Here is a 14,928-nt window from a genome sequence, read left to right on the forward strand (position 1 = left end):
GAGTAAAACTAACACTTAACCCATATTCAAACCCGGAAGTGTTTGAATCATTATGAATTCTTTCTAGAAAAACATCGAGTATTTACGGAAGGGACCACGTGAAGGTTGTCTATATCCCTAAGTGCAACCGTTTCTGTGGAATGAACAGGATTTGAACTTGACACACCCAAGTTATCAGTCTGTGTCGTTGACCAATTAGCCACCGTCACTTTCTTCTTCTTCTTCTTCTTCTTCTTCTTCTTGTTAAGGAGGAGGAGGAGCAGCAGCATCATTCATACATTTTGAATGAATTAGATGATTATTATTGGCATTCGTTTCACTAATATCTTTCTAGTTAGAATTCTTTATAGAAGAACTTTGGGTGCTTACGGGATAGATTACATGTTGATGGACAGAAATCCGAAAAATAAAATCAATGCGAACATGCCTGTTATCCATTCGGAACTTAATCCTCTTCCTGATCTTCCAAACCATTTTTTGAGATCATTCATTGACATCGTGTACTCAGAGGAGACAGGAGGGGGGGACTACATAAAGACTGCTTAAATTACGTGTAAATGTTCAGGATTTACTCCTAAATTAATGAAGTGATTATTATGGTGCTACGTTAGTAAGAAGGAGTTCTGACATTTCTTTTTTCATTTACACTACAGGTCATAGTTATTTCACTTCTATAATCTAGTAATTTTTTTATATATATATCAGGGTTCGTATAGATTTTTTAGGTCCATTTTCAAAGACTTTTTATTTCATCTCAAATATTAACTATCTTTATGGCCTTTAATTTCATCTCAAATATTAACTATCTTTATGGCCTTTAATTTCCAACCAAGATGGCTGCCATCTTGTACATTTTATTTATTTATTTTTTTTGAGGGGGGGGGTTACCATAGAAGAGTCCCGTCTGCACAAGGAAAGTATTTTTTAAGGAGTGGAGGTGTAATTTTATTTATGGCGGCCGCCACTACACCCCCCATATGCCCCCACCCCTAAAAAAAATATAAATAAAAACAAAAATGGACAAAGATTTCAATCTTTATCACAAAAGTACCCGAGGTAGTTTTGTGATAAAGAGACGTAACTTTTGTATCCACAATAATACTATGCAATTTATGAACAATGCATTTCGATTTTATTTTCAATATTTAAAAAAAAATATGTTAATTGTATTTTTATTAGTACTTGAAAATAATTTAATAGTATTTATTTTGATTTTATTTTTCATATCTCAACAAAAAATTTTACTCAACATAAAGAAAACAATTTTCAAGGCCTTTCCAAGAAATTCGCAAGACATTTTCCATATTTTCAAGGATTTTTCCAGGAAATAATAGAAATAAGACCTTTTCAAGGCAGGAGTCAAAGTTCAAGGGCATTTCAACTCTTTATGGACCCTGTATATATTTTAAGACTTTAAAACGAAGCAGCATTTCTTGTTCATACCAATCTCATCTTTCTGTGCCAGCAGCGGCAGGTATCGATTAGTTCACTCGTTCAATGGATGGAAGAGCTAGGTAATCGTATGCTGTTTAGTGTTTGTCTTACAGCAAGGATAAGATCAGGGGAAAAGGCGGGGGTCGAAATGTGGACTGCGGCTGGAGATATGCCAGATTTAATCAGGGTAAAAGACGAGGAGGTGAGGATAATCTGCTACTTGTGTCCATTGAAAAAAAAAAATACTCCGAGGGTTGAAGTAGTTCATCGCAGTGGCGCAAGATGCTGCTATCATTTCTACAACATCAACCTGAGGCCAAAATCCCAGTGCAGCATCTGTTCTGATGGTAAATTTCACCTTTCTGTCCTCGATTAGTGGAGGAGAAATCCTTCATGGCTGGAACAATTTTTATTTTTTGTTCCCTATCCAGAGTGCCCTTTTCGGGGAGCTGGATTTTCCCCACATTAAAAATCGAGCTTGTGTCTAATTCTGCCCTCGTGGGGAAGCAAGTAAATCGGAACAACAACTTTATTTATAATTTTTTGTTCACTTCTGTTCATCCCAAACGAGGCATATCGCCATAGAAGTGTAAAGGCTTACTTTGATAAAAGGTCAGATTTATACCAGTGCAACCCGGATCGAGAGTTGGAAAACACTATTTTTGTTCACATTACATTTAAATATCTGCATGTAATTACGGTCGTAGAAACAGGGAGCAAAGGGGGAATTCCAAAGGCAAAATCTCTGAAGAAAGAGGTCGGCAGAGCAGAGAACCTTCCGACATTAAGAGATTTCTATAGTGAATGGGATGGGAATTAACTGCTAATCTGATAGGTTGGTGAATATTTATGTTGGTGGGTACAAATGCAGTCATTTCACCGGACCACGTTCTGTGAAAGTACTTGCCAATCAAGCACAGTGACGCCACACACACACACACACACACACACACACACACATATATATATATATATATATATATGTATATATATTGGCAGCAAATCGTTATCAAGGCATGTTTGATAAAAAATTTTTTAAAAAACGCCAGAATTTGGTTTCTTCTTTATTTTCTGTTGATTTTCTTGATCTGCCGAGGATTTTTTTTTCTCATTTCTGTTGGTAAGTTGTGTATTAGGTTGCCGAGTGGTCTCTTGTCATTTTTCTCGAGCGCTTTCGATCCTTGAACGTCGTCAGAAGCAATTTTGTTGTTGTTGAAGAAGCTTTTTTCTGTTGCCTGTTTTCATATGTAATTAATTTGATTTTGGTTTTTATTTATTGGCTTAATTTTAAATAAAATTATTATTTGGATTTAAATCGTTTGATCAGGAGGGTGTGGTGAAATTTATTTTTTAACAAAAGTCGATATATATATATATATAGTTACGAATTTTTTTTTTTTTTACATGGAGTTCACCACTTATCAAGGCCCAATGGCCACTCAGGGATAAGGGTTATTGTGTGTGCAGTAATCAAATGGATAGTGTAGCAATAGTATTGGAGAATTGGTAAGGTGTCAATTCTTAGGGGGGGGGCGGTTCATCAGGAATTTGTGTTGTATATTAATTGTTAAATATATTTAATATGTTAGTACCTATATATATATATATATATATATATATATATATATATATATATATATATATAATTGGGTGTGTGTGTATCTGTGTCTAAACCTAAACGGAGATTCCGTGAACAAAGCTTCTTTCTTAGAACTGCACGCCTGTGGAACTCGTTTTCGTTTGCCTGCTTTCCAGTTAACTACAATTTGTATATTATTTAATTGGAATTCATTATTGAAATGAGTATTATTTATTTATTTATTGCGGACAATTATCCTCATCTTTATTAGTTGTTGTTTCACGACGTTTCGGCCAACTATTCGTCTGGACTTCATTTACAGTTCCAGGTGAGCGTTGTCTGAAAATAGCGGTTTCAGTCCTACCCAAAGCCGACCATAGGTTTACTTGACTAAAACGTGGTGAGACGACAACAACTATGGAAGGCGGTAATTGCTGAAGATGCAGTTAGGAGATTCTGAGTTCCTATCTCGTCGTGGTTACCATCTGACGAAGGCCAAAGGAACAGTTGGCCGAAACGACGTGAAACAACAACAAAAAAAGATGAGGATAATACTCCGCAATAAATAAATTATTAGCCTTTTATGCAAATATTACGCAAGTATAAATCATGTAGAATATCTGCATGAATATAATTACACGTAACAGTAAACTAAAGATGATCACCCCATAAAAAAACTGAAAAAAACTAATAGGGAATTAATTAAAATGAATGTTTAAAAGAATTTGCAAATTAGCTAGATCTGTTGCAGATGAATGCAATCCCACAACCCATATATAACAAAGTTGTATTTTCTTTTTAAATAAATAGAAAAAAAGGAATTTTAATGTGAATATGAATACGCGAAAAGTCCCAAATTTATAGGAGTATAGTTATGCAAAATTTCAACAAATTAACATATCATATTTAAGCGTATTTTATTACCCCCCCCCACTAGTACTTTAAAAAAAGACTCTCATTCATTATTGGTAATTTGTTCAATCGACGGATATTGTTTGCTTACTACGTGAATGACGTTATTTTTTTTAGTGAACAGGCCTGTTTAACGGAGTTCGTGGATATACTCCCAATCTCTTTCTGTCCCTCTAACCGTGCGAAATAGGTAATTATTAAGTCAGTTTACATCCGGGCTTCAATAATCGTTAAATCCCAGTATAATTACATTCATAACAGACACACCTATTCGTCGTAGATAAGCGCAATACGATATGACGATAGAGAAAGGAAAACGAATCTCACTAAAGTACATCCACTTATAATATAAAAGGTGCTTCCTCTTTTTTGCTTTTATGCTAGTGTGTATATATATATATATATATATATATGTATATATATGTATATATATATACATATATATATATACATATATATATACATATATATGTATATATATATATGTATATATATATATGTATATATATATGTATATATATATATGTATATATATATGTATATATATATATATATGTATATATATATGTATATATATATATATGTATATGTATATATATATGTATATATATATATATGTATATATATATATATATGTATATATATATATATGTATATATATATATATGTATATATATATATGTATATATATATATATGTATATATATATGTATATATATATATATGTATATATATATATATGTATATATATATATATATATATATATATATATATATATATATATATATATATATATATATATATATATATATATATATATATATATATATAATTTTTCAAGGGGGATAATTAAATGAAAACTTCCGGTATCAAATGGCACAGATGTTGTTGAGAACAGGTAATACATTTTGAAATAGTTATTTGCACAAAATATTAAACATAATTACATTCTAACATTTAAAAAAATTAGATACAGGGCCATTCAGAAGTGAGGGAAAATATGTGTCGTTGGTCATCCTTTTTCTCTATGACTAGAAAATATCTACCCTACTTTTAACCAGAATCATCAATAGCCATAATACCACATTTACCCCAGATGCCATCCTTCTTAATATTTCCTAAATTGTTCCAAAAATTTTATTGAAAAGAAATAAATACGTCTATATACAATCATTCTATTGGCGAGAATCATGGGGTTGGGGAAGGACAAAAAAAATAAATAAATAAATAAAAAAAATAAAAATAATAATAAATATATAATTTCTAAGATTTTCTAACATCTTAATCAAAAGACCGAAGAGCCATGAAAAGTATATGTTGTAACCAGCCATTTTTTAAATAAATGAAAAAACGTTTACAAATATATTATAGTCCGTAATATCGTGTAAGTCTTTTCTAGTCTCGCACATGCGATCCGCGTTCGTGCTTGAAAAAAAAAGTAAATAGGTTTTCCTTTAAATTTATTCATACCAATAATATTGTAAGGTCTGCGTTCATCTAAGTCCGGAGGGTCTAGTCTATATGAATAAAATAATGACAAAAAAATCACCTGTCTGTCGTTATAGTGATAATAAAAATCAGCCCGACAGTTGTTGTTGTCAGGCCTCGGTGTGGTTCCGCCCAGTCCTAAGGAGTACATCCTCCCAGGCGTTCCCTTCTATTTGAGAAAGAAGTTTGTTTATTGACAATCGCCCGAGGACCCCCTACTGGGAAATGTCTACGGCGCTGCTCGTGCGCTTTTTGTAGGCCAGAGTGCGTTTATCCTAGTGCGCTGGATTTTTAAAAGCAAAATTGACCTTGTGTCTGACCTCCTAGCAAGTAGGTAAATAACATCTGCGAGCTAACTACTCTATTAGACATAGGAATATGAAACCTGATTGGATTGATATACTACCCATGCAAAGTCTGGCTATAAAATCCGGCTCCATTTTATAATGAAGTTACAATAGCAAACTGAACCCCCTTTCGGAAGTGCATGAAAATATATAATTTCCGAAAAAGATTTCCATGATAATCCTTCTTTAAAACGTTGTTCTGCTTACTTGACTTCCCTCAGGGGCAACGCTGGACAAAATGTAGGGTCTTTTAATCTGTGGAGAAACGGCACACTCCCACGAATAATGGCTCTTCAAGGTAATTTTTAGGAGGATTGCCTTTTGCGATTTGTCCGATTTTTTTTTTGTATCTACAAAAAGACGGTGCGGCCTCTACTCTGAATTTGCGTCGATTAAGTCTTTACGATATCAGTCTTTATCCGTGAAAATTACATGAAATTATGAGTTTAATTAGGTTGTAAGCGACACTTCAAATCATTATGCGTTTTGGGATATAATCTCCTTATTTCTCTCTCTCTCTCTCTCTCTCTCTCTTTCTTTCTCTCTCTCTCTCTCACACACACACACACACACACACACACACACACACACACACACACACACACACTCTCTCTCTCTCTCTCTCTCTCTCTCTCTCTCTCTCTCTCTCTCTCTCTCTCTCTCTCTCTCTCTGTGGATATGTATAATGTGATGATGATTGCTGCATCTTTCCCCATAATCGCTGTCACACTGAGTTCTCCCCATCTCATCGTCCATGCCATGCACTCCTGCCGCAGATTTGCACATCTTGAAGCAGATGTGACATACAAATTGAGCAATTTCCATCGAGTTGGCTTCCTCTGGAGGTTGAAGGGTATTCATATGAACAATCATATGTCTTCTCAAACCAGCAGTCGACTTGAAAACTTTGCTGCATGTTAAACAGATCGTTTGGTTCGGACTAATAGGCGCAAAGTTGACCTGAACAGGAGTTTTGTGCGACTTAAGGTGGTTGACGTAGCCAGCTTTTGACAAAAGCACTCGTTCACAAGTGTCGCATTTTCTCTCTCCCTCCCTCTTTCTCTCTCGCTCTCTCTTTGTGTGTATGCATAATATACATGCATACATACACACATATATGTGCGTATGTGTGTATATATATGTATGTGTATTTAGGTATATATACATACACACACATATATAGGTGTGTGTATGTATATATATCTATATCTATCTATCTATCTATCTATCTATCTCTCTCTCTATATATATATATATATATATATATATATATATATACACACACACATACACACAGGAATCGTTTCTGAGGAAACAATACGATAAAAAACACGGTGACGATATGTTTCTGTAAGCTTTACAGTATAGGGATGTGTCCCAATTAACCATCTCTCTCTCTCTCTTCCTCTCTCTCTCTCTCTTTATATATATATATATATATATATATATATATATATATATATATATATATATATACACACACACACACACACACACACACACACACAGAGGAATCGTTTCTGAGGAAGCAATACGATAAAAAACACGGTGACGATATGTTTCTGTAAGGTTTACAGTATAGGGATGTGTCCCAATTAACCATTCTCTCTCTCTCTCTCTCTCTATATATATATATATATATATATATATATATATATATATATATATATATATATATATATATATATACACGAGCAGGAAGACCCCACATTGTGTGGGATTGAATGAGGATCAGCAAATGTTCCGCCCTCCCATCAAAACCGGCGAGATCGCCCATTTATAATTAAATGATTGCCTGCTCTAGTTAGGGACTCACCACGCAGTATACCGGGAGGAAGCTTTACATGCCTCTCCACAACGATTTAGTCCAAAATACATTGTAGTCTCCATTGCACTGTAGAGAACCTACTGTTGATTTTATAAAATTATCTGTAAATAATGGCTTTATTTAAACATTAAAATGAAAAACCAAAGTATCATGGTTAAATTGTGCTCTTAACAGAAACATTCATTTCGAACGCACCTTTTTCATAAAAGAATCTACAGCTGAATTTATAGGCTGGTCCTTTCTGCTTATGCGGTGATAAAACTTCTCAAATACTCTTGTGATGTTAGGCTGTATAACAGTGTTAACTTTGATCATGATCAAAATCGGAATTTCTTCTTTAATCGGATTTTTTCGATTATCGATTTTCAATGCTTATGAAACTTATTCCGATGTAAAACCTACGTAAGAACACTTCCAGATACATCAAGTACCTGCGTGTGGTTTTTTTTTAATCCGACCAGCCGTTTTCGAGCCCATTGAAACTCTCTCTCTCTCTCTCTCTCTCTCTCTCACACACACACACACACACACATACACACATAGTTCGTTTTATATAATAGTAGATGGATATATATATATATATATATATATATATATATATATATATATATATATATATATATAAGCAGGGTGACCTGATGTTGCCCGGGATTGAATGATGATTAATAAATATCTCACACTCCCCAATTTATTTTTGTCATCAAATCGATTGATTGCCTGCTCTAGTTAGGGTCCCATCGCGGTGCATCCGGAGGAAGCTCGCATGCCTCTAGCTCTGACAGTTCATAATACATTGTAGTCTACTTGCATTATACAGAATCTACTGTTGATTTTATAAAATCAATTTTTATATATAATTAGTCTGGGTGCCCAGCGTTTCCAGGGTGTTTGGAGGTGTGTGTTGAGCAAAAAAAAAAAAAAAGTGGTAATAGGCAGGCAAGCAGGCTCGAACGCATGACGCGAAAGCGGAAAACATAGTGGAGGTGTGTGTAACAGTGCTGTTTGAGTAAAAATAGAAAAAAAAAAAGGAAAAAAAAGGAAAAAGAAAAAAAAGGAAAAAAAAGGAAAAAGAAAAAAAAGAAAAAAAAAGGAAAAAAAGGAAAAAAAAGAAGAAAAAAAAAGAAAAAAAGGAAAAAAGGAAAAAAAAAGAAAAAAAAGGAAAAAAAAAAAGGAAAATTGCTAGCGCAAAAAAAGAAGAAAGAAAAAATGGTAGTAGGCAGCAGGCTAGAACCCGTACCGCGAAGATGGAAAAAAAAGTGAAAAAAAAAAAGTGTTGCACCCATCGTCAAATCTGAAGTGACGTAGGTTTAAATTAGGGCTAGACAATCGAAAAGAGGCGATGACTTTCAAAAATATCGGCGGAAACAGCAACCCCTTCCCGTAGAAAAGAGCCCGGTTGAGGTTGAAGGAATTAATGTTTTTGGCCAATTTTTCGATGTTTGTCGTCCGAATCTCGTGAAAATCCGTCGCCTCTGTCGAAGCTTTTTGCGAGACATACATACATACATACATACATACATACATACATACATACATACATACATACATACATTTAAACAGACAGGTGAGATTTATATTATAGAAGACGGCTCGAATTTAATCGAGTTTGAAATGTAAACGTTAAGTATCACATTTCAATTGTGCTTTAAACAGAAGCATTAATTTCGAACGCACCCGTCTTATCAAAAAAAACTACTCTTGATTTTATATGCCTGGTTGTATGGTGATAATGACTTGAATTAAAGTTTAAAATGAAAAAGTAAAGTATCAGGGTCTAAGTGTGTTTTAAACAGAAACATTAATTTCGAATGAGCCCTGTCAAAGAATCTACTATTGATTTTAAATGTTGTGCCTTCCGGCTTGTGTGGTAATAAAACTTCTCAAATGCATTTGTGATGTTAGGCTGTGTAAGGTGTTAACTTTGATCAAACTTGCCTGTTCCTTCTTTCATTGGATTATTTCGATTATCGATTATTTATACTTACAAATACTATCTAAGAACACTGTCAGGCACATAAAGTACATTTGTGTGAAATTTTATAAGAATCGGCCCAGCCGTTTTCGAGTCCATAAGAAATGAACCCCCAGACACACAGACGCGTGTTATATATATATATATATATATATATATATATATATATATATATATATATATATCTTGTGCTTCCTTTTTAAAATTAAATGTTTTTAACTCTTTTTCAAGATGTCTTTTAACATGTTTTATTAATCATTTGTTCATATATATATATATATATATATATATATATATATTGCAATTATGAAGGGAAGACTTTTATGATTCATGATTAAAAGTAAATTTGTATATATATATATAAATATATATCCCTTTAATCTCTCCAAAAAGGAGGGGGGGGAGAAAGGGTGGAACAGGAGAGGAAAGAAAGAGAAATGAGGAGCCAGCTGACCGGTTTCGACCCTCGCTTCTCAAAGCTGTATCGAGGGAATTTTTAAAACAAAGAATGAAAAAGCGATTAAAATTGCGTTTTATTCAATTTACGGGGAGAAAAAAAAAGTGGGAAAACGATTAAAATAAAACAGCGTTATGGTCGAATACCCTTGAGATTAATCACGTTCAAACCCAGGAGGCATTCCCTTTGCTTGCAAAGAGAAGGTTTTCTAAGTCGAACGTGAATGGTCTCCAGATGTTAAGGTGATATAATGAATGAGCACGACTCAGAATAGAAAAAGAGTCCGTGCTAAAGTTCGCTGCACAAGACGGGTTTTTAAGTAAATGATCCGTAATTGAGGACCCGTATGTGTTAGTAACAATGTCCGTTGCGCGGTAGGTTCCATTCCTAATTTTACTGGGTACATATTGGATTCTTCCATCTAATCTTAATGTCGTTCGACCCAAGTAATTGGCACCGCGACCACATTCAAAATTGTAAATAATGTTACTATTATGGTGGGAGTGGGGGTGGGGGGTAGAACGTCTTTTCGAGAAGATGGTAATAAAGTTCTCGTAGAGAACTCATCACGCACATTGGCAGCAAAATAACATCCATGAACTGCTGAACTTATTTGTTTGGCAAATTTCTCACTTACTGTACCCAACCAAGGCAAACGATGATAAATTGGACATTTGGCCACTATATTCACTTTAATTCGAGAGAATTCAGCCAATTTCTTTTGAATAACTGACCTAATCACATCTAGTGGGTACCCGTTTTTGGATAAAGTATCCGTAATTGTTTCCAATTCCTCATCTAATTTTGACTTGGCACAAATCATAAGGGCAAGATGTGTTAGGGCCCAAATTAGATTTATCTTACGTTTTTTTATGGCAAAATTAATCCCAACCAGTGTACAAACCTTCCTTGATGTATTGGTAACAAAAACGCCATCTAGTTACCATATATCTATATACCGCAAACCAACATTTACGGTATCAATGATTTGTCCCATCTAAAAACTTTCTGTAAACAAAATATAAATACGCTCTTATTTTAGGATTTTCCTTATAATTGAGCACTCTGCTGGATTTCTTTTTCAAAAAAAAAAAAAAATTATATATATATATATATATATATATATATATATATATATATATATATATATACTAGCAAAAGTACCCATCGTTGACTGGGTTCAAAAACAGCCTACAGAAAATGGACTCTGATTTATGAAAGTATGATAGGTTATGAAAAGGAAGGGTTGTAAAGAGATAGCTTCGAATTTGAGGGTATCAAAACCAAAGAAAAATATGATGAAAGTAAAAATAAAATAGATAAACCCCATAATTTATTATACCATACCTGTTCACACTGAAACACTTATCACAATATTCTGTGGATCTATATTAAAAAACCTTGTTAAACTTTGTGACATATTTCCATTCTATGGAGGTCAGGCGCGAACGAACACCCCATGATTTTATTATACCATATTTCTTAAAACTGAAACATAATTATCAAAGTATACTTACGCAGATAGATATGAAAAGTATTTACGAAAGTTTGTGCCTATTTCCATTCTTTGGGGGCCAGGCGCGAACGTATACCCCACAATTTTATCATACCATCCCTATTTAAGTTAAAACATACTTATCAAAGTATTATTATGTACATTAGTTTACACTTGTAAACGTATTTTTTTAAATTTTTATTTCCATACTTTGTGGACCAGGCGCGAACGCAGATCCCACAATTTTAATGAACCACCGTTCTGCCAGATCAAAATACCCATTCCTGTGTTTCGATACATCTTCTATCATTATATGTAATTAGATTTTTAAAATAGTCAACCATATAGGAACCTATTCGTAACCAGACACACACACACGCACACACATACATTCAGCTTTATATATATATATATATATATATATATATATATATATATATATATATATATAGAGAGAGAGAGAGAGAGAGAGAGAGAGAGAGAGAGAGAGAGAGAGAGAGAGAAAGAGACCTTATTTATTTGTTTTTGTTTAGCAATACGTTTTGAATAAATTGAATTATTTACACAAAAGTGCATTTTGACCTAAATGCGAGTTGGGAATAATTTTCCCTTTGACAAATTTGGTACCCACAAATGGGGAGCGGTATTTATATTGCTTAAAATATAATTTATAATATAATTGAAAATATAATTTAAAATATAATTTAAAATAAAATTATCGACTTATATATTATATAAAAGATCGTTAATCTACAGAAGAAGCACCGAGATAATAATTTAAAAAAAAAGAGAGAGAGAGAGAAAGAGAGAAAACAAGTATGGGAATGCATTGCTATTCATTTTAAGTTCATTGGGAAAGGTTAAGCTTATAATCCGAGATTAAATAGTTGCTTTCCGTAGTAAAATTAAATAGACATTTTTAATGGCTTTTGCACCATTAGGAGGAAAAAAAGGTAAACTATGCTCGAATGCGAATTGACAAACGAACGTCAAAGAATGGAGCAAAAGTGTGTGTGTGTGTGTGTGTGTGTGTGTGTGAGAGAGAGAGAGAGAGAGAGAGAGAGAGAGAGAGAGAGAGAGAGAGAGAGAGAGAGAGGCAGGGTATTATGGTGCTTATTTGGAATTAAAACTATTTTCAAAACAAAAATACAGCAACTTTTTTTATATAATAATCTCTATGGCGTAGGTACTCGTCACAGAATGAAGATGTCATATTCGAAAAATCACGTAAATTGATCAAGTAGTTTTTTTTTTTTTTAACTAAGAGAGATAAACGAGATGAGAGACGGAGGATAATAGTGCTTATTTAGAAGTAAAACTATTTTCAAAACAAAAGTACAACAAAATATTTTTTTAAATCTATGATGTACGTACCTGTCGCAGAATGAAGATTTCATATTCCAAAAAAACACGTAAATAAAAACTAATAAAATAAAATTTTATGACGCGGCGAGATGTTATGTTTTGATCCGATCCGTCATGCTTTATAAATAAGAGAGAGGCAACTCCATTCGAACTATCGGGATAAAAAAAAAAGTCAACCTTGTAATGGCTATAGTTTCCTATTAGAATTGTTAAACGCTACTTAATCAATTTACGTTATTCGGAGGAAGACGATAGATATATCTTCGTTCCATTATCATAAAGATTTTTCTGCGATTTATTTATTTATTTTTTAGTTAGGGTTGCAATCTAAATTTCATTATTTCAAAAATTAAAAATAAAGCGAACACTTACTAGCTGCGATGACAATTAGAGCCAAGGAAATTTGTAACTTCATTTTGGTTGTATTTCCCTTCGTTAAATTATGTTGAACAGTTGCAGGAGAAGAATAATATGTCCGAGTCCGCTGGCTTGCTGGCGAAGGATTCGCTGGGACGACGTGAGTCGCTTATTATAGGGCACGTCTCCTCTTCCTCATCCTCCGCGCACTTGCTGGAGCAAATTACTATGTAGTTCAGATAGCGGATATTACTTTTTCCTTACTTGCCTCCATCCAAAGAGCGGGGGGGGGGGTGAAGTAGCACATGTTCTTCGTTTTTATTCAAATTATGTTGAATATTCGTACTGTGTTATGGCAGCCAAATATGATGCCACACATTTGTTTGGTGTTAAAGAGAAAAAAAAAAATGACTGTAGTTTTTAAAAATAATAATTTTTTCGAAACTTGCAGATTAAAAGACAAAAAAATTAAGAAAATTTGTATAGTGTATGAACCTGTGGCGGAAAGAATTATGAACTGTAAATAAATGGATGCTTGTTAGAGTCGACAGATCATTTTTTATTTAGTAATATATTTAAAACTTACGAAAATTCATTGCGTCGAAAATTATATATAGTTAAAAGTAATCTTTACAGAAAATCGGGAGAAATTGCATTTTCTCTGGATATGAACACTTGAAGATTGCGAATACAGGGAACATACTTATCTCCATTTTCGCCACTTTAATGGCTGACGCACTGTATTAGACCATAGTGATAAACTATTTTTTTTTATATACTAAAATAACTTACTTATAATTTACAATAGCAATTGTTCTAGTTGCTGAATTTTCGTAATTTTTGGATATATTACTGTTTTCGGCACGATATTTAAATTTTTGCTTAAAACCACAGGTTTAAAAAATCGATTTATCGACTCTATCTTAACAAGCAACGTTTTTTGGATGCTTGCCTATAATACCCAGTATATTCAAAGACAAATATGAAGAAAATCAGTACGGATCTGTGACGGGAAAGAAATACGAACTGTAAATAAATGTAAATTGATCAAGTTGTTTCAGTTTTATAAGTAACAATTTTAGGCGATTAATTGGAATCCGCAGGCATTACTGCACAATTTTCGCAATTTTTAATTACATCTCTTGTACTGTTTTAGACTGTTTTCAAAATTGCGCTCCTGGTTTGCCATAAAATTTGGTTTTCTGGTTTAAGAATAAAATTACTTGATCCATTTACGTCATTTTTGGAATATGATATTTTCTTTGCGTTATGGGTACATACATCGTCGAGAGTTGCTTATTTGCAGGGCGCGCCTTCTCATCCCCGCGCACTTGATGGAGCTTCGGTGTGAAACAAACTGAACTATTCGGATATTACCTCTTCCCTACTTTTCTTCATCCGAAGAAAGAGGGCACTTGCTGTTCATCATTATTCAAAAACGTTTTATCTTTTTAAAATGAACAGTTGAAATTATGACAGCTTGTATACATATATTTTTAATAAAATAAAATACGTATTAGATACGTTTGAAGCCCAAACAACGCATTATTACAAAATAAACAGATATTTATTTTTGTTTGAAATTTATAAATATATTTCGAAGTTACACTTCATCCTCAGTATTTCATTTTTTTTCTTTTTTTTTTTTTGCCATGTTGTTCTTGGAGCAGAGAATCAGTAAGTAGAAGTGCGT

The 14,928-nt window shown here is 33.3% G+C and overlaps 1 long non-coding RNA gene across 1 annotated transcript in view; it reads right to left on the reverse strand.

Moving 5' to 3' along the window:
• The window catches only part of LOC145259306 (uncharacterized), a 41,715-nt gene extending 28,305 nt beyond the window's left edge, over window positions 1–13,410 (reverse strand). Inside the window, exon 1 of the long non-coding RNA XR_013864156.1 lies at window positions 13,251–13,410. This is a non-coding gene — a long non-coding RNA (uncharacterized LOC145259306). The remainder of the gene's footprint in view (window positions 1–13,250) is intronic.
• Window positions 13,411–14,928: the final 1,518 nt, after the last annotated feature.

The sequence above is a fragment of the Euprymna scolopes genome, chromosome 34, assembly GCF_053919585.1.
Source record: "Euprymna scolopes isolate OS-2025 chromosome 34, ASM5391958v1, whole genome shotgun sequence".
NCBI lineage: Eukaryota > Metazoa > Mollusca > Cephalopoda > Sepiida > Sepiolidae > Euprymna > Euprymna scolopes.